Genomic DNA, 23,699 nt, shown 5'->3' with positions numbered 1-23,699 from the left:
TCTGGCCTGTGTTAAGGGACTGACAAGCCAGTAAGACCCAAAAGTTCAGAGATTTTTTTTTTGGCATCCAGTAGATACAGCTGGCTGCTCCAAGACTGTCATCCTGCCACAAAATGAATATTCGTAATTACTCCATAAATATAAATGTAAGCACTATAGATATCATAAAGATTAATATGAGAAAAAGAGGGGGAAAATGGGAGGACCTTGCAGCAGTCAAAGAGAGCGAAGAAAAGAAAAGGTTTGGCCTGAAGGCTGAGCCCTGTGGTACCCAGCGCCATGCTGAGAAAACAAAGTGAAAACAGCACCCAGGAGCAGAAAAAGGGAAGAATGGTGGGAATACTCCTCTCGGGTCAGGACCTGTCTATCCGAGGGACAGAGAGGGGCAAAAGGGCAAAAGTATTGCCCCACATGATTAACTATAGACAGAGGAGGCGGGAAACTGAGAAATCCCTCTTCCCAAAGTTCAAGGCCAAGGAGAAACAGAAGTATCGTAAGTTACTTGAATAGGAAAAAGAAAAATGAAGGCATGGAAGAGGATAGTTACTAAACTCTGTTTCTTTGGTGATGGTTTTACGAGAAAACCACTAAAATAAAAAAGTTTCTTTAGGCCAATATGCCTATGTGCCGAAAAGGACCACGTCACACATCCTGAGCTGAAAGCTACCTTTTGCCTGCCAATACTTGGTGTGAAAAAAGAATATATCATCCCCACTATATACAATTCTGGGTGCAATCACCAAAAGTAGAGTTATTGGCATGGATGTGAGCACATTTGGCCTTGTGACTCAGAAAGCAAGGAAAAGTATGCCCAATTTACCAGTCCCCCTGAGAATGATGGATGAAAAAGTGAGGTATTGACAGTGACTTCACACAGGCTGTTCCCAGCACCACTGAGCACTATACACCATCAGGAAAGCACCATGACTGTGGTCTTTCTTAATACTACCAAGCAGCTTTACCCATAAGCAATCATTGAGATGTTGAAATAGGAGCGGCGGGCTGCCTGAAAGTACCCATTAAATGGAGAGGGGGGGGGGAGACTGCCCAGTTTTACAGTTGCTCTTTAGATTGGGGCTAAGGGTTTACAAATTAATAAAATTCAGTGACTGAAAAAAAAGATAAATATTTGGAAAGATATGCTCACTTCACTTCAACTCAAAATCATATGCTGTATATGAATACAAGAACATCACATGATACCTGTAAATATGTACAGCTTTTATGTTTTTGTGCATCCATTAAAATTTTAATGCTAGGTGTAGTGATATACACCTGTAACCAGTGGGGAGAGGCATTAAAGTAGAAAGGTAACAGATAGGAAATAATCCTGGACTAGCTAAAGAAATCCTGTTTAAGAAGAAAAAAGACATTAAGAAAGGGGGAAAATAAAAAAGGGAGCAGGGAAGACAAAAATAGAATGCATGGTTTATAAATTACTGAAGAAATCTCATGCGATGCTCAGGAAGATAAGAATTACACGCACAGTCACCTCTCACGGCTCTATAGCTGGTACATTGTGAGTTGCTGTTGCTTGGATTATACAGCATTCAAGTATGGGAAGTAGTTTTATTTATGGAAGTTTTGCATCATTGAGATAGAAATGGTTTCTCTAGATGTTATGTATTCTTCCTTCACCATTTCTCCTGAGAACTTTGCATTAAGGAATTGCACTGCATTTAGAAAGAAATTGCATATGAAGAGTGGACAATGATTAAAAATAAGATCACAAGCATAATAATGTCTGAAATGACAAGAAATTCTGATACAGGTACTCATTAAAAATCACAACTGAGTTACATAAAATTAAATGGAAAATTATAGATGCATGGTCTGCATTTTTATAAAAGAGATATATAAGTGAAAAAGGAAATGATAATAAAGATAGATGATAGATGGATAAATAGATGATTGATAGATACATAGATAGATAAAAGAAAAACATAAAAGACGTTACAATTGGTTCAGAGTAAAGCATAGTTCCCAAACTCAGTAAAAGCCTCATAAATTTCATAACACATGGCAGAAATACAATAAGAAATCTGTACAAATATACAGCTCCATGTGACATTGCCCCTATGCTAGGAGACTAGGGGATACTCAAGCCTACACACACTTCTCTTTGCATGAGATAGTCCCAATGCATTCCTAGCCCAAAGAGCAGCAGACACTTGTCTCTTATAAATATCTTCCTGGGACATTTCCCCTGAGCCTCACATTTTCCAGGTAACGTTTGGCGTGGGGCAGTAAACTAGGCATTTTTAAGTTTGTGTTTAATAAAACCCTGCACAATGAGTGCAAACTTGGATCAGAAATAGTTTTTAAACGAATTCTTAAATTTCTGTTTACTGGTATTTGGACAGAATCCTGTGAAAGCCTGAGAAGTGGTTGGAGAAGGTAGAAAAGATTTGCTTTAGGAGATGAGAAGTATGCCTAGTCTTGAAGTGATGTAATGGAAAGAAAGAGGACTCTTATTCTACCAGCAATGCTTTTAAAATTCTTAAACAGGACAATACGGCATCCATATATCTGCATAGCTGGACAAGCCAGAGCCCTTGAGGCAGAATGATATCAGAGTGACTCATCTTTTGGCATCATACCTAGAACATAAATGCTGCTATGTTAAATTGTAACTGCCACCGTCTAGACTGGTGTACACATGTTTTCTGTGCACACATCAAATGGCCTCTAGAAAGGCCTATAAGATTTGCTTGCCATGGAATATTTTTCTCATGCTTTCTGCCTTGAGAAACTAAACATTGTATTGGTAACCAAACACAGTCTATAAATAAGGGTTTCTAAAGAGTCTTAAATATTGCTTTGATTTCATATAATTATCATATTTAGAATGTTAATTCTTTTCCTCAATTTTCTTCAATTTTGTCTGACCAGCATAAGCCATGACTTAGACATAATAGACTTTCTGACTGGCAAAGAATAGATGATTATATTTAAAATTATGAAGAAACTAGCTAATTGGCAAGCAGGCATCAGTGACTGTAGTGGAGATGCAGACTTAACAGAACACAATGCATTTTTAGAGATGCTCTTTGCTGATCATGTATTTCATTATCCATTGTAAGCACTAAGTTTTGTGAATACAATCCATCTTCTGAGAGTCCCACTTCTTTTGAAATATTATGCATTCAAAATTTAGTAGTCTGTAATATCACCAGTTTTGTATTCTAAAAGATTTCTTCTGATTAGTGATGCTAACTGCCCACAGATCATGCAGCTAGTATAAGTATCCATGCAGATGAGCCAAATCTTTTGTTTGATGCATGTTGTGCAAGCCGTTGAAGAACTATAACTCCATAATCAGTGCAATTAAATAGTAAGTAACTGAGGCGATTTCGATTTTACTACAAAGTGTACCGGGGAGTACAGAATATCACACAGTGAATAATCAATAAGAAGTCTCCACATGTGGGTAAAAGCAAGAACGATAGTTCTTCATTCTTTGTTTCCATTTCTCACAGAATGCTTCATCCTCTGCCTGTAGGAGCCATCAAGTCAATATCCCATCATGACAACAAAATTAAATCCAATAATGCTGCCGCAGTGCTTACAGAGTATATCAACAAATGTTAATGTTAGAGCTGGAACATTCAAAACTTCTATTTTTATACCGATTGATATTTTTGTCAAAACTGAAATACTGTTCTCTGCCATTACAATTTCTGTGATTATTTTATTCATAGATTTATATAATGAAAGCTCCTTTCTGAAATTGTCATCAGCCAATCCATTCACACAGCATGTCTTTATTGCATGTTATTCTGAAAACTTCTTTAATAGCCAGAAAGGGCTGTGGGGATCAAATGTGTTTAAGATCTATTGTTCTGTTTCCCTAAGGTTTGGGGGTCAATTAATTCACTTTATGGACTTATTGCCCTCATGCTTCAACAAACAAAAATAGCTCTCAGAAAGTATTCCATACAATCTTAATTAAAGGTGGCTTAAAATGGGGGCTTAACAGAATTCCACTTTCAGGGGCACCTAAGATGCAAGGGAACAGACGAGGTGCGACATTGCTTGTGCCGGGCGGGGATCTTAGGCAGCTTATGTCCTTCTTGGGGCGGTCTCTTCTGATTTGTTCCAGCCTCTTAACTGTACTATTTGAAATTTTCTCCATCAGCAAGGGAGCTGCAACATGTTTGGGATTAGCTCTTGAGCTGGACACTGAAGAACACTCAGCTTGGAAGGAAGCGACAGAAGTGGGCCACTGTTAGAAACTCAGGTCGAAGTTGTGTTTGTATTCAGACGCAACTCCCGAGAAAAAGCTTTTTTGTTTGCTTGTTTGTTGCTGTTTTGTTTGAGATACACTCTTGCTAGGGATAAACATGCTTTTAAATGTTCTTACTCATTTAGCAGGAACCATTTTTATAAAATCAATAATCAAATTATGGTGATTAAGTCTGAAAGCAAGTTACAGTTATCAAACTTTGCATTTCTATTCAATGCTCATGATAACTAGAGTTTCTGAGCAAGACCTGGTTTGCTCTCTTCCTACTCTGGGAAGGCCCAGTTAGACACCCCTGTTCATCATGGTTCTCTCTGTTCACAGAGGGTGAGCTTTCACATCGAAGATGCTTCACTTCGTCTTCCTAACACTTGTCCTTTGATTCATGAAGAAAGCCGAGGACTTTGCCAGCACTACTAAACAATATGCAGTAAATGAAGAATGCAAACATGGGCCCTTCCACCTGAGATCTACTAACCCACCTCTACTGAGGGCATATGGCAGCTTTCTTGGAATTCTGTCAGCCACAGTCCGCTGCCATCACCAACTCACCACGGGCTCTGGATGCTGAGATGGTGAGCTTCCCTGACAGAGTGATGTTTCCTCAGCACAGCAGGCACTCAGTTATCATGTCAGATAATAAGACTCCTTAGTCGGAACTGAGAGAACAGAGTCCATTCATTTTGGAAAACTTCGGAAGGCACAAAATGGGGAAAGAATCACAAGCTCCATAGTAATATTATTATTATTTTGCTTATGGAAGTTAGCTCCTTATTAGAAAGGCTTTCATTTAATTTATTTTATCAATGCAGTCAACACGGGACAGCTGGAGAAAGTAAGAAAGACTGAGCATGGTTTAATGGTTTATTTGTGCTTAGTATTTTTTTTGTTTTTTGTTTTTCCAGGACAGGGTTTCTCTGTAGCTTTGGAGCATGTCCTGGAGCTAGCTCTTGTAGACCAGGCTGGCCTCTAACTCACAGAAATCTGTCTGCCTCTGCCTTCCGAGTGCTGAGATTAGAGGCATGCACCACCATGGCCTGGCTAGTATTTCTTTTAAATGGGTCTGGTGTCAAGCTCTCTGGTTTACACTCCATGCAACTGAGGTTGCCCTCAACTCCTCATCCTCTTCTTCATAGCAACTGAGTGCTGGAAATACCAACAAACTCCACCACCTTACTTAGACTGGAATTTTAGATAAATGGTTTCTCTAAATTTTCTCTCAGTTTCTTACCAGATATCTGGTATGATTCATTAACTCTTTATGTACTGATAGTTTGACAGTATTAGCAATATCTCCTCTTAGCCCATTGTAGCAGGCCAGCATATACCATCACCAGAAATACAGGATAGTTGAGCAGAAGATGAATAGGAATAAGTGAGCGTGAGCCTCTTTACCTTCCTTCAGTCTACCTAAAGCACTAATAGTTTTTCAATGACAAGAGGAAACTCCCTACAAACCTTTCCCTTCTGCCCAGGAAAGAGGAGGTTAACCACTGGAGACATCTTTAAATCCTTATTGCTTGGGGTTGATCACATCAAGATGTATTAATAAGCTACGTTATCCAGCCTTTAGATACCATTTGTTTATTATCCACAGGATACTCCCCTATAGATCAAAGTCCCTTATCTCTACTTGTCCAAAAATGTAATTTTCTTTGTTGAAGAAGCTACATGAGCTAAAATTTAAAGCCACCACTTTAAGAACTACTCACATCACAGGTGTCCCCATATACAAGTAATACATTCATAATAATAAACTTGCATTTTTGCTTTTATAGTCAAATTGTCTTTAGTTATGTAGATGCATTCCAACAGAGAACTCTCTTGAGAACAAATTATTCACCTTCTTCTGTATCACTATGCTATTTTTGTAGCACTATAACAAACTTCCTGAGACAGTCTTCTTGTACAAAGAAAAGAATTATTTGGGCTCATGATTTTGGAGATTTTAATGTATGTGTGGTTAGCTTTGTTGATTTGGGCCTGTGATGTAACACTACTTTATGTGTTCAGATAATCTACATTCCTCTCAGGTCAGGAATAGTTTAGGAGGAATAAACAAAAGGCGTACATTCACCATAGCAGAGAACAGGAGACACGAAGCTGCTCTTTAACCCTGGTGCCCTTTTGACAAGCTAGTGCTAAAAAGACATCTGCAAAGTCTCTGGACATCATTGTCCAGCTGCAAACCAGACTGAAAGAGTGCCCCTTTGGAATTGCTGTTGGCGAAGTTACAGATGGTGAATCTGGGTGCCCACTACAGTGTTAGGCACTCACTTGGTGGTCCTCTGTAACAGCTTCAGAATGGTATGGGGCAAAGAACACTTTCATTGTGCAAAAATTTAGAGAAATTATTTTTTTTTACTTTTGAGATTCTAATATAATTTTTTTTTGCTTTTTTTGAGCTTTGTAGTTATGGAGCCTGTCCTAGAACTAGTTCTTGTAGACCAGGCTGGTCTCAAACTCACAGAGATCCACGTGTCTCTGCCTCCCGAGTGCTCGGATTAAAGGTGTGCGCCACCACCCGACTCTAATATAATTCTATCACTTCTTCTTCCCTTCCCTCACTCTACTATCTTCCATTGAACTCTCTCTTTCTCTCTCTGAAAATCGTGGCTTTTTTTCTATTAAATATTGTCGTATGCATATATACATATATATTCTTAAATATGTAAACACAACCTGCTTAGCCTCTATAATGCTACTTGTGTGTATGTTTTCCAGTTGACCATTTGGTACTGAGCAACCAATTGGTGTGCTTTTCCCTAGGGAAGATTATTGCTATCCAAAACTAGTGAGGTCATGGATCTTGGAGGACAATTTACAACTGCCACTTTACTAAAGCATCATCATTTCTATCTGCAGTCTAAATATTTGTGCTTGTACTCATAGCTAAGTGCAGACCTCACCCATCATTAAGAAATCTTGTCTGACAGACTGCAACAGAACAGCGAGGACCAAGAGATAAGTGACCAGCCTTCCAGCTCAACAGCCTAGTCTCTAGACCCTTGGCCCCAGTACAAAACTCCAGGCCCCTCCCCTGCCCTCCTCAGCCACAAGGGCAAGCCTCCTACAGGATCCACCATTGGACCCTGCAATCTGAAGTCCCAATCAGCCCTAAAACACACCCGTCTCCTGTGACCTCAGTGTCTCCCTGAGACAAACTGTAACTGCACAGAGAGGAACAAGAGATAAGTGACCAGCCTCTCAGCTGGACAGACCAGGCCCTAGGCCCTAGCCCCCCTCCCCAGCAAAACTCCAGGCCTCTCCCCAACCTGTCCCAGTCACAAGGGCAAGCCTCCTACAGACAGGCTACTCCAGAACCCTTCATCAGTCCCTGTAATCTACAAGTCCCACTTCATCCCCAAACCCGCCTGTCTCCAAAGATGTCAGCGGCTCCTTAGACACAGAAAAGCAATGCACAGAGCAGATCAAGAGTGACTCCTTAAACACAGACAGTGACTGCACCTATTGGTCCAAGAGAGGATCCTTGAGACACAGACACCTACAGCAATGATTGGACAAAGAGGCAACCATACTGCCTACATCAACTGGAGTAAGAGATGAGTAGACGCCAAGGCAAAAGTACATTCAATAACCTAAAGAACAATATGCCACCACCAGAATCTTGTAGTCCTGCAACAGGAAAACCTGAATGCTGTGGGAACTACTTCAGCCAATGGCCTTTGGAATGCTAACCCACTTTGAGCATGGTTTCGTATAATAAAGTTATATTTATAAGGGGTTAATCTCACAGAATTGGTAGCAATCCACAGTCCTCTGCACTGGGAACTGGAACTGAATCTAGACCCTATGTCTGCATAAAAGAAACACACCTCAACTTCAAAGACAAACACTTCCTCAGAGAAAAAGGTTGGGAAAAGATTTCCCACTCAAACATTCCTAGGAGGAAAGCTGGTGTAGCTCTCCCGATATTTAACAAAATAGGCTTCAATCTAATGTCCGTCAAAAGAAATGAAGGACATTTCATATTCATCACAGGAAAAATCCATCAAGATAAAGTCTCAATCCTGAGCATTTATGCCCCTAATACAGGTGCACACACATTTGTAAAAGAAACATTACTAAAGCTTGAATTGTACATCAAACACCACACACTATTAGTGGGAGATTTCAACATCCATACCAATGGACAGGTCTGCCAGACAGAAAATGAACAGACAAAAAAAAAAGGAAATTATCAGATGTTATGACTCAAAGGGACTTAATAGACACCTATAGAATATTTCATCCAAACACAAAAGAATATTACTTCTTCTCAGCACCTCATGGAACCTTTTTCAAAACTGACTACAAACTTGGTCACATAGAAATATATATATATATATTCATTCCAGTGTGTGTGTATATGATACACACCGGAATAACCCCCATATCTTATTGGATCATTATGACTTAAAGTTAGAATTCAACAACAAGGCAAATCCCAAAGACTTACAACTCATGGAAACCAAATAATGCTCAGCTGAATTACCCCTGGGATCAAGGAAGAAATAAAGAAAGAAGTTAAAAACTTCCTAGAATTCAATGAAAATGAGCGTACATCATACCCAAACTTACGGTACACTATGAAAGCAGTACTAAGAGGAAAGTTCATAGCACTAAATGCCTATATAAAGAAGTGGGAGAAATCCCACATTAGTGAATTAACAGAACATCTGAAAACTCTAGGACAAAAAGAAGCGAACTCACCCAGGAGGTGCAGACACCAGGAAACAATCAAATTGAAGTCTGAAATTAAAAAAATAGAAACAAAGAGAATAATACAAAGAATCAATGAAACAAAGAGTGGGTTCTTCGAGAAAATCAAAGATAGACAAACCCTTATCCAAACTAACAAAATGACACTGAGAGAATATCAAAAGTAACAAAATCAGAAATTAAAAGGAGGGCATAATAACAGGCACTGAGGAAATCTGGAGAATTATCAGATCATACTTCAAAAACCTGTACTCCACGAAATTGGAAAATTTAAAAGAAATGGACAACTTTCTTGATACATGCCACATGCCAAAATTAAATCAGAACTAGATAAACAATTTAATTAGATGTTTAACCCCCATGGAAACAGTGGCAGGCATCAAAAATCTTCCAACCAAATAAAGCCCAGGCTTCAGCACATAATTCTACCAAAACTTCAAAGGAGAACTAATACCAATCATCCTCAAATTGTTCCATACAATAGAAACAGAAGGAACATTGACAAATTCCTTTTTTTAGAGCTACATTACCTTGATACTGAAACAACACAAAAATGCAACAAAGAAAGTGAACTACAAGCCGGACAATGGTGGCACACACCTTTAATCCCAGCACTTGGTAGGCAAAGGCAGGCAGATCTCTGTGATTTGAGGCCAGCCTGGGCTACAAGAGCTAGTTCCAGGACAGGCTACAAAACTACAGAGAAATCCTGCCTCAAAAAGCAAATCAAAAACAAGAAAAAAAGAAAAAGAAAAAAAGAAAGAAAAAAGCAAGCAAGCAACAAAGAGAACTACAGACCAATCACCCTTATAAACATTGATGCAAAAATACTCAATAAAGTATTGGCAAACCAAATCCAAGAACATATTAAAAATCGTCCACGATGACCAAATAGTCTTCATTCCAGAGATGCAGGGATGGTTTAATATATGGAAATCTGTCAGTGCAATCACCATATAAACAAAGAGAAAGAAAAAAATACATGATCATCTTATTAGACGCTGAAAAATTCTTCAGCAAATTCCAGCACCCCTTCATGATAAAGATCATGGATATAAGAAACCTATCTAACATAATAAAAGCAATTTACAACAAGCTGACACCTAACATCAAATTAAATAGAGAGAAACTCAAAGCAATTCCATTAAAATCAAGAACAAGACAAGGTTCTCTACTCTCTGTATCTATTCAAGATGGTACTCAAGGTTCTACCTAGAGCAATAAGACAACAAGGGGAGATCAATAGGATACAAATTAAAAAGGAAGAAACTTTTGCTATTCGTACATAATATAATAGTATACTTAAGTAACCCCAAAACTTTACCTTGGAACTCCTACACTTGAATAAACACCTTTATGAGCGTGGCAGAATACAAGATTAACTAAAAAATTAATCAGTAGCCCTCCCTCCTATGTACAAATGATAAAGAAGCTGAGAAGAAATTAGAAAAACATCACCCTTCACAATAGCCAAAAATAACATAAAATATCTTGAGGTAACACTAACCAAACAAGTGAAAGATCTGTATGACAAGAACTGTAAGTCTCTAAAGAAAGAAATTGAAGAAGTTATCAGAAAGTGGAAAGATCATCCATGTTCTTTTATAGGTAGGATCAACATAGTAAAAATGGCAATCTCACCAAAAGCAATCAACAGATTCAGTGCAGTTCCCATCAAAATCCCAACACAATTCTTCACAGACCTTGAAAGAATAACATGCAACTTCATATGGAAAAAAAAAACAAAGAAACAAACAAAAACCCTGAATAGCTAAAACAATCCTGTAAAATAAAGGAACTTCTAGAGGCCTCATCATCCCTGAATTCAAACTCTACTCTAGAGTTATAGTAATAACAACAGATTGGTATTAGCATAAAAACAGACTGGTGGACCAATGGAATAGAATTGAAGACTCTGACATTAATCTACCTAAGAGCATTTGATTTTTGACCAAGAAGCCAAATGGTACAATGGAGAAAGGAAAACATTTTTAACAAATAATGCTGACATAGCTGAATGTCAACATATAGAAAATTGCAAATAAATCTATATCTTTCTCCATGCACAAAGCACAAGACCAAATGGACCAAGGAACTCAACATAAATTCAGTCACATTAAAGCTGATAGAAGAGAAAGTGGGAAGTAGCCTTGAATGCATTTGCACAGGAGACCACTTCCTAACTATAACACCAGCAGCACAGACACTGAGATCAACAATCAATAAATGGGGCCTCCTTAAACTGAAAATTTTCTGTAATGCAAAGGACACGGTAAATAAGACAAAATGGCAGCCTACAAAATGAGAAAAGATCTTCACCAACCCTACATCTGACACAGGGCTGATCTCCCAAATATACAAAAAACACAAGAAACTAAGAATCAGAATACAAGATAATTCAATTTTAAAAATAGGGTACAGAGCTAAATAGAAAATACTCAGCAAAGGAATCTCAAATGACCAAAAGACATTTAAAGAACTGCTCATCATTCTTAATCATCAGGGAAATGTAAATCAAGATGACTCGGAGATACTCTCTTACACCTGACAGAATGACTGAGACCAAAAGTACTGAGGACAGCTTATGTTGGAGAGAATGTGGAGTCAGGAGATCAGTCCTTCACTGATGTTACAAGTGTAAACTTATATAGCCACTTAGAAAATCAGTATGGCAGTTTCTCAGAAAATTGGGAATCAGTCTACCTCAAGACCCAGCAAATAAACAGCTGGGCATATATTCAAAGGATAATCAATCATACCACAAGGACACTCACTCATACCAGCATTATTTGTAATCTTCAGAACCTGGAAACAACCTAGATGCCCCTCAACTGAAGAATTTTTTTTTAATGTAGTATATTTATACAATGGAGTATTACTCAGCAGTGAAAAAACAATCACATCATGAAATTTGTAGGCAAATGGATGGAGCTAAAAAAATAACATCCTGAGTGAGGTAACCCAGACTCAGAAAGACAAACAGGGTATGTACTCACTCATAAGTGGATATTAGATGTAAAGCAAAATTTAGTCAGACTATAATCAACAGCTCCAGAGAAGCTAAGTAACAAAGAAGACCCTAAGAGGGATGCATGGATCGCCTGGGGAAGGGTATTAGATGAGGTCCCTTGGTCAACTGTGGGTAAGGGGTATGTTAAAGGGAAAGGAATGGGAGATGAGAACATGAGGGAATGGCATGACCAGTGGGGTGTTGAAGTGGGAGAGCAATAAAAGAGAGATCTTGATAGAGAGAGAGCCATTATGGGGTTAGGGAGAAACCTGGTGCTAGAGAAATTCCTAAGAATTCACAAGGATGACCCTAGCTAAGACTCCTAGCACTAGTGGATAGGATTCCTGAACTGGCCTTTCCCTGAAATCAGGTTGGTGAATACCCCAATTTTCATCAGAGAGCCTTCATCCAGTAACTGAGGGAACTGGGTACAGAGGTCCACAACCAAAGTCCCAAGTTGAGCCCCGGGAATCCAATCAAAGAGAGAGAGGAGGGAATATATGCACAAGGAAGGTCAAGATCATGATGGAGAAGTCTACAAAGACAGCTGAACAAAGATTGTGGAAACTCATGAACTCTAGACTGACATCTGTGGAGCCTCAATGGGACCAAATATGTCCTGCATATGTGGGAGACAGTGGTAAATCTTGGACTATCTGTAAAGCACCTGGTAGTAGTACCAGGATCGATGCCTGGTGCATGAACTAGCTTGTTGGAGTCCATTCCCTATGGTAGGATGTCTTGCTTAGCCTTAATGAAGGGTGGAAGGACTTGGTACAGCCCCAACTTAATGTGCCAGATTTATTGACTTCCCATGGGAGCCCTTCCCTGCTGAGAGGAGTAGATAGGGGGTGGGCTGGGTGAGGCAGCGGGGGAGGGGCAGGAGGATGGGTGGGAGAAGAACTGTGGATAGAATGTAAAATAAAATTTAAAAATAAATTAAAATTAAAAAAATAAAAATAGGCCAAGCAGTGGTGGCACACACCTTTAATCCCAGCACTTGGGAGGCAGAGGCAAGAGAATCTCTGTGAGTTTGAGACCAGACTGGTCTACAGAGCTAATTCCAAGACAGGTTCTAAAACTACAAAAAGACCCTGTCTTGAAAAACCAATAAATAAATAATAATAAATAAAAATAAAAGATGGTAGAACCAAAAAAAAACCTTTTCTTTACAAGAGATGGATACCTTTATAAAGAAAAAAATCATTGTACTCTCAGCCACTTTTAACTCCAGCTACATAAGAGAGTATCCAATACTCTCTGATGGCCCGAAGGAAGCTGAACTTATACACTCAATTGTACACATGTGTGCACACGTGCATGCACGCAAACACACACACTTAAAAATAATAAAAATTTATTTTAAAATGTAGTTCCTTCCTACAACTTAATTTGGAAATAGTCTCAGTATTTGCTATAATACCACTGAAGTAGTCAGTTTTTCTGTAAAAAAAGAAATGTAGCTGAATCGATGATTGGTTGTCGAGTTCCATGGCTCTATATATGATGCCTAAGTATGAATCATGTCACAGGTATTAACTCAGGCTCCGCATTTTCACACCCTTTATCTTCCATTCCCTCCTTTTGGGGTGGGGGATAGGGAATGAGGAGAATAGTTTCGCTGAAAATAATTTGCAGAGTTGTTGAACTTAACTTGCTTGTTATATCCCTGGATGGTGAACACTGATCAGAAATAATTAGGAGAGTTGTCAAAAAACAACTGATAAGGAAGGAGAGAGTTGGATTCTCAGCACTTGGATGTAGGGTGTTTTCTGCTTTTTGAACTGTATTTACTGTATTGACTATTGGATACTCCAGTTTAAGATGCAGTGAATGCTACGATTTTTTCTGATGTTCTTGAGATTTCCTGAAGTAAGACACTTGCAAGTTACACAACTATTTATATTAAAAATTCTCACTTTATCTATTCTATATTAATAAAATAACATTAGAAAATTTATGGCATAAGTATTCTGTATTTGAATCATTTATTTATTCATGTAAAGATATCACAAACCTTGCCTTCCTTTTACCATATAAAAATTCCAGCTTTCATTTGACTGCTGTATATTTTAAAAACTAAGTGGGGAAAGATGGTTAGTTTTGAAAACTAAACTAAACTCACATTTTTATTAGCATAGTTCTTATAAATAGTGGTCCGGCATTATTACTGTCCAAATATTGTGTTACTTTCATATTCTTCTTAGAAATCAAACATTATCTTGGGGATTAAAGTTCTACATTCTGTCAGTGTTCATAATAATTTTCAAAGCATTGCTACAAAGTCCAAAGTCTGGAGCTTAGGGAAGAGACTAGGCAGCCTTCTCAATGGCCCTTCTTTTCTTTAAGCAGGATGTTCGCTAACAAATTCATGACTATTTCTTGAAGCAGGATTTGCTGTATCCCTAGTTTCCCTCTAAACTCCTGCTTCTTTACACTTCACACTTTTTGTGTGATGTGGAGATGTGTCACACAGAAAACATTCGGGTTCATTTGAATTTCACCCTTGCCTGGATCCCTCGTTTTCTTTTTCCCTTGAAATACGCACTTTCAGAACCAACGGTGACACACATTGGATCTCAGAGCAAAGTCCCCAATACATCCTGTAATTTTATGAGTTCATGGAACGTTCAAAAATAAACAGGGCCCAGCTGGCCACACAAGGCTTCATTCAGATGGTGAAAGAAACGGGAAGCCAGGAAAACGAATGCAGGAGATGAAAGACACAGGGAGGGAAACAGTATCACAATGCCCTTCCGGTTCGGGATGTGATCCTTGCTGTTTTAACGGGGTTTTCGTTTTCAATGTTGATTTAAAAAATGTTAGCCAGTATTCAAAACAGTTGGAAGGGAAGCTCACAACACTCCTCTTTATCCTTACTGTTGTCTATTTTCATAATTCTGATATGAAAAAGAAATCCCCGAAAGCTTCTTGTCAAGAAATGGAAAATGTTCCCGTTTCCCTTGTTTGTCTGGCCATCACCTGGATTTCTGTTTTAATTTGCTGTAACTTTTGCATTCTGTTTTTCCTTTAACATACATATTTAAGTTATTCAAATATAAATTTTCCTTCTGAAACTCATACCTCCTTCCAGACTTTCCAAATTTGACATTTAAATCCTTACCACATTTTGAATATTCCTGGGTCAACAGTTCTTGTGAGTGTCTTTTTGCTTCTCTTTGTCTGCCGTCAAGAAACAAACCAAAAAAAGAAAAAAAGTTGCACGACCTACAGATTCTCTTGTGTTATTCTTTCTCCAAGCACTGGAGAAATAGGTACTGACAGCAGAAGCAGATCAATATTCCCCATAAGGTCAGGGTGGAGGTCTTGTTTCTCTTGAACCCTGAGGCTTCATCATCCAACTCAGTTAAAAAACTCTTCGAGCCACAATGAAGCTTTAAACTGACTTTAAGTCACAATTTTGACTGAATCTCATAATGGTCCCCTTTAAACAAAATTTGAATCTCCAAATTAATACTCTTCATGACAAAGGTAAAATAGTTTGGCAGTTGTCATCTACATGATGACTGGCTCAGGGTCTTGGGAATCCAGTGGTCTCCTGTTATAGAATTCAACATCAAATCACCACATTCCTTTCTGCTTAATATGACAAGACTATAAAAGTGTGCTGAGGCTAAATTTGCTATTAGTTCTCAACCACAGACCGAGGCATTCCATCTCCTTGCTGTCACTTGACTACAGGGAATCCATGAGACACAGGAATCTCTAGAGTCACTGTTCAAAGCCCAGCCTCACAAAATGTTTGCTTTCCTACTAAGAACTGTGGAAATACAAAGATCCGTGCTTTAATTTCAAAAAAGAAAACGGTCTGTGTGCTGGGGGGGTTCCTGTGTCAACTTGACACAAGCTAGAATCATCAGAGGAAGCAGCCTCAGCTGAGGAAATAGCTTCTTCTTGAGATCCAGCTGTAAAGCATTTTCTCATTTAGTAATCAACTGGGGACAGCCCAGCCCATGGTTGGTGTGCCATGCCTGAGCTGGTGGTCCTGGGTTCTCTAAGGGAGTGGGCTGAGCGAGCCACAGGAAGCAAGTCAGTAAGCAGCACCCCTCCATGGCCTCTATATCAGCTCCTGCCTCTGGGATCCTGCCCTGTTTGAGTTTCTGTCCTGACTTCCTTGAGTGATGAACAGCAATGCTGAAGTATAAGCCAAATAAACCCTCTCCTTCCCAACTTGCCTTTTGATCGTGGTGTTTCATTTCAGTACAGCAATAGACACCCTAACTAAAACAGTCTGGAATTTAAATTTTATGAACCTATCATAAAATTAGTTTAGATAGAAAATATTATGAGTAATTTCATTACTTGGTGCCAATTCCTTAGTCCATTTCCTGTTGTTGTAACAGAATGTCATATAACAAGTATATCATATCATAAAGAAAAGAGATTTCTCTCAGTTCTGAAGGCCAAGAAATCCAGCATGTGTTTGCCAGAGCATCTTGACAGGGCCACTGTGTCGTAACAGGACGGTAGGCGTCTCACAGAGAAGTAGTGTGTGGTATCTCTGCTTTCATCCTAAAAAAACCTTCTTATTATTTATATTAATGCATATGTGTATTTCACCCACATATATGCCTGTGCACTGTGTTCCTCCAGTGCCTGTAAAATGAGAAGATGATGTCATTTCCTCTGGGATTAGAGTCACAAGCAAGTGTGAGCCACCACAGAAGTGTTAGAAATTGAACACTAGTTCTCCGGAAGAGCAAGCACTGCTCTTAACCACAGACCCATCTCTCCAAACCCTCTCTTCTTTGAAAACCACTCAAGGGAGGCCACAGTCTCATCTCCAAAGTCCATCAAGATAGAAAAGTGGGGGTGAATTTCCCAACACACCAGGCTTGCCAAACACCTCTAACCCATTGAACCTGTGTAGTTCAACAGCCAGTGGGGGTGGCGCAACCATGCAGAAGATCTTCTCAAAGTAAGGCTGTAGGAGGTCAGCAGGCTCCACCCCCAAATACACTTACTGGGCATAGGATTCTTTTCAGAGAAAGCAGGAAGAAACAATTCTGACAGTGGTGTAGAAATGAATCTTCTGTAAGGGAAATTTCCATTGACAAAATAAATGTCCATTTGGGTCTTGTCTCCACTAGTGTCAAGCACAGAAGGGGGAAGCAAAATCAGCAGACATCTTGTCAGCAGAGAAGGGACCCACAAAAGTCCAAATACCCAAATTTGTCCTCCCTTTCTAAGTCTGTCCAGTACCTTCTCCATGCCTGGCCTTCTCTACCTGTGTGTTCATAGGCTTGTCTTCTCTTACTAATCTGTCTTCTGCTGTAAAATGTGGCAGCTAACAACCCAAGAAGAAAAGTGTTTTCCTCCCTTATGCTTATACCACACTTAGTCTTTGGATTCTATGCAGCAAATGCGCAAGCCAAGTCAGCTGAATCTTAAACCTTACTAGATAACTTCTAATGGAAACGAAGCCCCTGGGAAGCCCAGTATTGATTTATGTCCATTTTAACGATAACTGTATTGGAAGAAAGCCTTTCCATATTGTGTTTAACGTGTGTGTGTGTGTGTGTGTGTGTGTGTGTGTGTGTGCGTGCATGTATATATTCCTTGGATGACTTATCTAATATTTTTTTCTAATTACAAAATTAGGAAAGTTTACATTTTTAACAGTAATTTAACATAGATGAGGGTTGGTCTGAAATTTTGAAGTAAACATCGTACTAAGAGAGACAGTATGACTCCCTGTTTTCTAATGACCCTCTATTTTCTTCATTTAGGTGGTTGAGAAAACTTATTTCTTATAGAGAAACGAGATTTTTTTTCTTGACCTTTACTTAGCTCTAACAAAGATGTCTTTAAATGCAGCTGTTTCTTTTCTCAAATAATCTGTTTCGTTTCTTGCAACAACATGGCACCAGCATAGTTTAACTTATGTGGTTACTGAAGTCATATGACAGTACTCAGTACTCAGAGGGTTATCCATATGATATGGAATATGTTTATAATTCTTACAAGTGGAAACATGGTCATTGTTTAAGATAAAATACATAGTTCCACAAAGTAAAACTTAGTTTGAAAATGCCACATGAGAGCATGAAATTGGGGGGCAGTCATATATTCACCTCTAACCAACTACAGTTTCTAGTTTTAGAAGTTAAACCAACTGTAGCTCTAGACATAGCAATTCAGTTTTGGAAAGAGTCAGCATAATTATCTACTTTGCTACTCAATATATTTTTGAAACATCTGACATGTGTTCTATAGTTGTGCTGGAAATGGAAAATGAGTTAGCATGTAGGTTAGCGTAAAGCTCCCAGTGCAAGTTTTACATGGATTCAATTCTCTACACAAAGACACACCAGACTACTAAACCACACAAATGATGGACATAATATTCACAGGTACTTTCTGAAAAGTCTAATTTAGCTAGAGCACTTAGTCAAGACATTGAAAAGGAAATGTAGAAGGCACTGATGCCTTCTAGGAGGAAGGAAAGTGTTCTTCATACTTTTGCTTTTGCTCTAGATCACAAACGAGGACCAAGCCCCATGTCTTGCAGGTACAGTTCCTGCATGGGCAGAGGCAGGTAAACTTTTAAACCCCGTGCTGTCCTCAACTCTGAAAATCATCATTCCTGACTTCAGCAAAACATCCCAGATATGGCCTGAAATGCTATTTCACTGAGTTGGTAATTCACCTTAGCTAAAATCCTATCAGTTCAATGAGCTGTTTTCATCTCTTCATCTCCAAAGGACCCCACTGAACCATCTGAAGGCTTGATTGAGAGGACTAGCATGCCAAGCGATAGATGTATGGATCTATTTGTTATTTCAGAATTTTTATTCATAATCAGGAAGATGAATAGGATAGTATCACAGTTACTTTTCCTATTGCTATAACCAAATACTTAACATGAAGCAACTTAAGGGAGCAGGAGCTTATAATAGGCCAAAGAGTTTATAATTAATAAAAGTCTATGTATTTCTTTGGGACTAAACAGCTGTGGGACCAGGTGGGACAGAAACTTCTGTCTACAAATGGCCCAAGTATCATTTAGCAAGAATTTCCACATAAAGCCTGAGAAGTCTAAAAAAATAAAAAAAGATTCTAGGCACAAAAGAACAGAGTTAAGCACAGCTTCATGGTAGCAGCATTTTCTCTATGCACTGTTTGCTAGAGGCAAGCAGAGGTATGGCTCCTTTAAGAGAGGCTTCCTGACTCAGCATTAGTGGCAAAAACCTTGCAGCTTTTTTAAGAGGCCCTGCCACCAAACATTTAAATGGTGTTTATAAGCAGCTGGCAGCATGCTTCTTGTGGTGGCATGGAACTATAAACTCCACAGAGTTGTGGCAATGAATGTGGCTCCTGCCTGTACCTCCTCCATGAAGCTAGATTCTCAGAAAGCTAAATAATGGGTCAGAGGCAGCCACCAAAGCCACAGCTTTAATCCTAGCCATGCTGCTTTGTAAAATAAAGACTCAAGTGTTCAGAGAAGGATACAGATATACAATAAAGACAGATTTAAATAAAAAAAATCTCCTAACAGTTTACAGTGTGTTGAAAATATACAGTCTTGGGACAGAAAAGAAAAAGAATAGAGAAAATGAGTCCTTAAATGAGAAACTGGGTAGCAGGGCATGGTGGCACACACCTTTAACCCTAGCACTTGAGAGGCAGAGACAGGTGGATCTCTCTGAGTTCAAAGACAGTCTGATCTACAGAGTGAGATCCAGACATCCAAAGATACACAGAAAATCCCTGTCTCAAAAAAATTAAAAATAAAACTAAAAAAAATTGAGTAAAAAAAGGTCACATAAAGATGAAAAATACACAGAGAATATGGATACTGTATGTTATTGTGTTGTCTTTAAATTGTTTGACTACTAAGGAAGACGTAACAACTGCTAAAAGACATTTGATTATAAATGTTGCTGGATTAATCCAATCTATATATTTTGAAAATGCCTTGATTTCAAAATTTAAGTCAAAAAATATGTTACTTTGGAGAAGAGGTTTTACTTTTGTTTCCACAGGAAATAAGCAGCTGTGAATTCATTCCTGATTAATAAAAATCAGTTTTGATTGATGAAGACCCCCTGAAAAATCTCTACTTGGAACAGATGACCCAGATGATCCAATGTTTTAGAGTACCTCTGTTGCAGTTTCTTCTGAGTTCTGCATCTAGAACAACTTCAAGACTGCTAACTGAGATGATCAAACCTCACAGAATACTCCAGTCAAGACTTAACCACAATCCTAAATTTTCTTTGGATCCTCATAAGATCAACAGTACCCCCAATCATCAGAAAATAGCCTAAAAAAACTATGCCCACATCCCACCCCCAAAATGGATTATGGATGTTTGTCTTTGTTTAGAGTGTTAGTTACAAGTTGTTATGGATAATGGTCAGGAAAAAAAAAAGATTAAATGCAGGGATTTTGTTTTGAAAAGAAAAAAAAGGAAAATTCTGTGGAATAATGGTCCTGTACACTGTAAAGATTTGGCACTCACATTAGTTTAATAAAACACTTATTGGCCAGTAGCCAGGCAGGATGTGCAGGCAGGGTGACCAGACTAAGAGAATTCTGGGAAGAAGAAAGGCAGAAACACTCACCAGTCAGATATAGAGTAAGTAAAATGAGACTATCTCACTGAGAAAAGGTACCAAGCCATGTTTCTAAACATAGACAAGAATTATGGGTTAATTTAAGTTATAAGAACTAGTTAATAATAAGCCTGAACTATTAGATCAAAGAGTTTATGATTTCTATGAGCTTCTGTGTGTTTCTTTGGGACTGAATGGCTATGTGACCAGGTGGGACATGAACTTCTGTCTACAGGCTTATTTTGGATTACATTTTGAGGGAATAGTCATCATGGATAGGAAGGCATGGTAGCAGTATGATGAAGTAGTGGGTCACATTACCTCTGTAACTGTAGAGAGTAGACAGGAAATAGAGTGGCTAAAAAACCTCAAAGCCCATCCTCAGTGACCTACTTCCTCCAGGAAGGTCCTATCTGCTACATAGCTTTCCTAACTTTCCAAAACATCACCGCCATCTGGGGACCACATGTTCAAACACAAAGGGCCTAGAGAGAACATTTTGTATTTAAATAACAGCAAATAAAAATATGCACCTTAAAATATTTTAATAAATGAAGCAGCTAACATCAGTCACAACATTGTTTTCCCAGTTGCTTTCCATTCACTTAACTTACAGACAGTAAGTTGAAAGCCATTTTATTTCTTGAATAAGATATTAAATAGTCTTAACCATTTTTGCACTGATAAGCAGGAGAATTTTGAAAACTAGCTGTTTTAGATTTACAGCAAAACCAAGAACTTACAGAAGATGTTTTCTATATGCACACACACACACACACACACACACACACACACACACAGAGAGAGAGAGAGAGAGAGAGAGAGAGAGAGAGAGAGAGAGAGAGAGCTTCCCCTGTCTATATTAAGAGGTACATGTGATACAAGTAATAAACCTACAAGACACATCATTTTCACTAAAAACATGACAGAATTTTTCAAGTTTTGGGAATGAAATTGATACTTCAGGCAAGTATTTAATGATTTTTTTGTTTTTGTTTAACAAGCTATTTAATCATGATGGTTTAATACAGCAACTATTTATTGTATTGTAAATCGGAAGTCTGAGACCACAAGCTGCAACATGATTCAGAGTTTAGAAGTGCTTGCTTGCTGCACTTCCAAAGGACCTGAGATTAGTTTCAACACTTGCATTGATATATTCACAGTACCTGTAACTCCAATACCAAGGGATCAAATGCCCTATTCTGGCCTTCATGGATATACACACACATACACTCTTAAGGATAAATACTGGAGCTATGTAACTACATTTTTAAATGAAATGGATGCATATTTAATGAAATTCCTTGATTACTTAATAGGTGAATGATTTCCTAGGTCTTCTGAATTCTCAATTATTTAAAAATGATTAGATCTCTTCTACCTAATGTTTCTGCTTTGCTTTGCCCCACATTTCACAAAAGCAACTCATTTTCTTCTCTAAGTTCTTCTTGCTGAAGGAAGCTTTTAGAAAGTGATTCTATTTTACATGTTTAGGAAGTGTATTTCAAAGTGTGCTGATGAACTGTGACCAAACACTCAGGTTGAAAACCCTTACCACTAGAACTGGTTTCCTAGCACCAGGAGGTAAAACCAAAAGTTCTTTTGTAATATTAGGGCATCCATATTCAACCTACAGGCCCATAGTATCCAGCAGACTTTCCTATGAAGATCTGTTTTGCCTTGTAATGGCAAAGTCAGTTTTTTTTTTCTGTGTCCTGCAGAATGTCTGGCAGACTCTTTCATGAAGCAGGAACCCTGAAGGACTCTCTCACCTTTAGGCAAATTCGGCAGTCATTTTTCTGTGGGTCCTGCATGTCCAGTTAAAAAAGCATACCATCAAGAAGTCCAGGCAAGAGCAATTTCTTGCCCAAATGACTAACAAATTCTGTAAGGAGCCTTTCTAATGCCCTTCATCCTCTAGAAGTAGTGCTTGAAGTAGTGTTCTTAAAGGCGCTGCCAGGAGCAGATGTGTCTCATTGTCATGAAAAGTCCTAAGTTCTTAAAACCTTTTTAATGTCATATTCTGTAGTTCTTTGGAATAATAAAGATTATCTATTTAACTGAAATATATCTCTATACATCTAGAAAACCAAACTAACATTACTACAGTTTGGCTATTATAAATGACTATCTATTAATCTGTGTTTCTTAACTCTACATTACATTTGTAAATGAACTGCAGAAATACACATATAACAACATTGACCTTAAATTTATATCAATAAACCAAGATCCATACCAATGCAAAGTATTCATCTCTATAGTGTATACTGCTTTAAATGTAAACAAACATATATAAACAATCACTTAGGGAATTTGGGCATTGTTCTCTGGACCACTGTGAAGTACTGTGGGACAATGGTCTTGTACCCTATAAAGATTTGTCACTTATATTGGTTTAATAAAATGCTGATTGGCCAGTAGCCAGGTATGAAGTATAAGCGGAGCACTGAGAATAAGGGAATTCTGGGAAGAGGAAAGGTTCAGTCTGCAGTTGTCACCCAGACCCAGCAGAAGCAAGATGAGAATGCCTCACTGATAAAAGATTCCAAGCTACATGACTAACACAGACAAGAATTATTGGTTAGTTTAAGATGTAAAAGTTAGTTAATAAGGTGCCTGAGCCAGTAGGCCAACCAGTTTATAATTAATATAAGCCTCTGTTTGTTTCTTTGCGACTGAATGGCTTGCAGGATCAGGTTGGGCAGAAACTTCTATGAGCAACTGGGGTTGGACATGAGATTTCAAAAGATACCTAAGATTTCTAGTCCTCTCTCTCTCTCTCTCTCTCTCTCTCTCTCTCTCTCTCTCTCTCTCTCTCTCTCTCTCTCTCTCTTCCCCTCTGGTCCATGGTTGTTGATGAAAAAATTAGCTCTCAGTTGTGTTTTTTTTTTTTTTTGCTGCAATGTCACAGACTCTAATCCTTTGAAGCTATAAACAGAATTAAATTTTTTCTTTCATAAGTTCGTTGGTCATGGGATTTTGTGAAAGAAACATAACTATGATGCAGGCTAACACATAAGAATGATATCTCATAGGGCCCCAATCCTCATCAAAGAGCTTTAGGAAAGTAAAGAAAGCTGAGAATAGCAGAAATAACTCCTTTTCAGAAAGAAGCCCTTAATTGGTATCAGCTGGTCAG

At 38.4% G+C, this 23,699-nt stretch overlaps 1 protein-coding gene and 1 pseudogene across 9 annotated transcripts in view; one reads left to right on the top strand and one right to left on the bottom strand.

Moving 5' to 3' along the window:
- The window catches only part of C5H8orf34 (chromosome 5 C8orf34 homolog), a 374,916-nt gene that overhangs the window by 100,990 nt on the left and 250,227 nt on the right, over positions 1-23,699 (bottom strand). The gene's annotated exons all lie outside the window — the stretch shown is intronic.
- Positions 177-845, top strand: LOC142850642 (ribosome biogenesis protein NSA2 homolog pseudogene; annotated as a pseudogene).

Source organism: Microtus pennsylvanicus, chromosome 5, assembly GCF_037038515.1.
Source record: "Microtus pennsylvanicus isolate mMicPen1 chromosome 5, mMicPen1.hap1, whole genome shotgun sequence".
Taxonomy (NCBI): domain Eukaryota; kingdom Metazoa; phylum Chordata; class Mammalia; order Rodentia; family Cricetidae; genus Microtus; species Microtus pennsylvanicus.
Note: the sequence above shows the minus strand (reverse complement) of the source record. Positions and strands in the feature narration are given on the sequence as shown.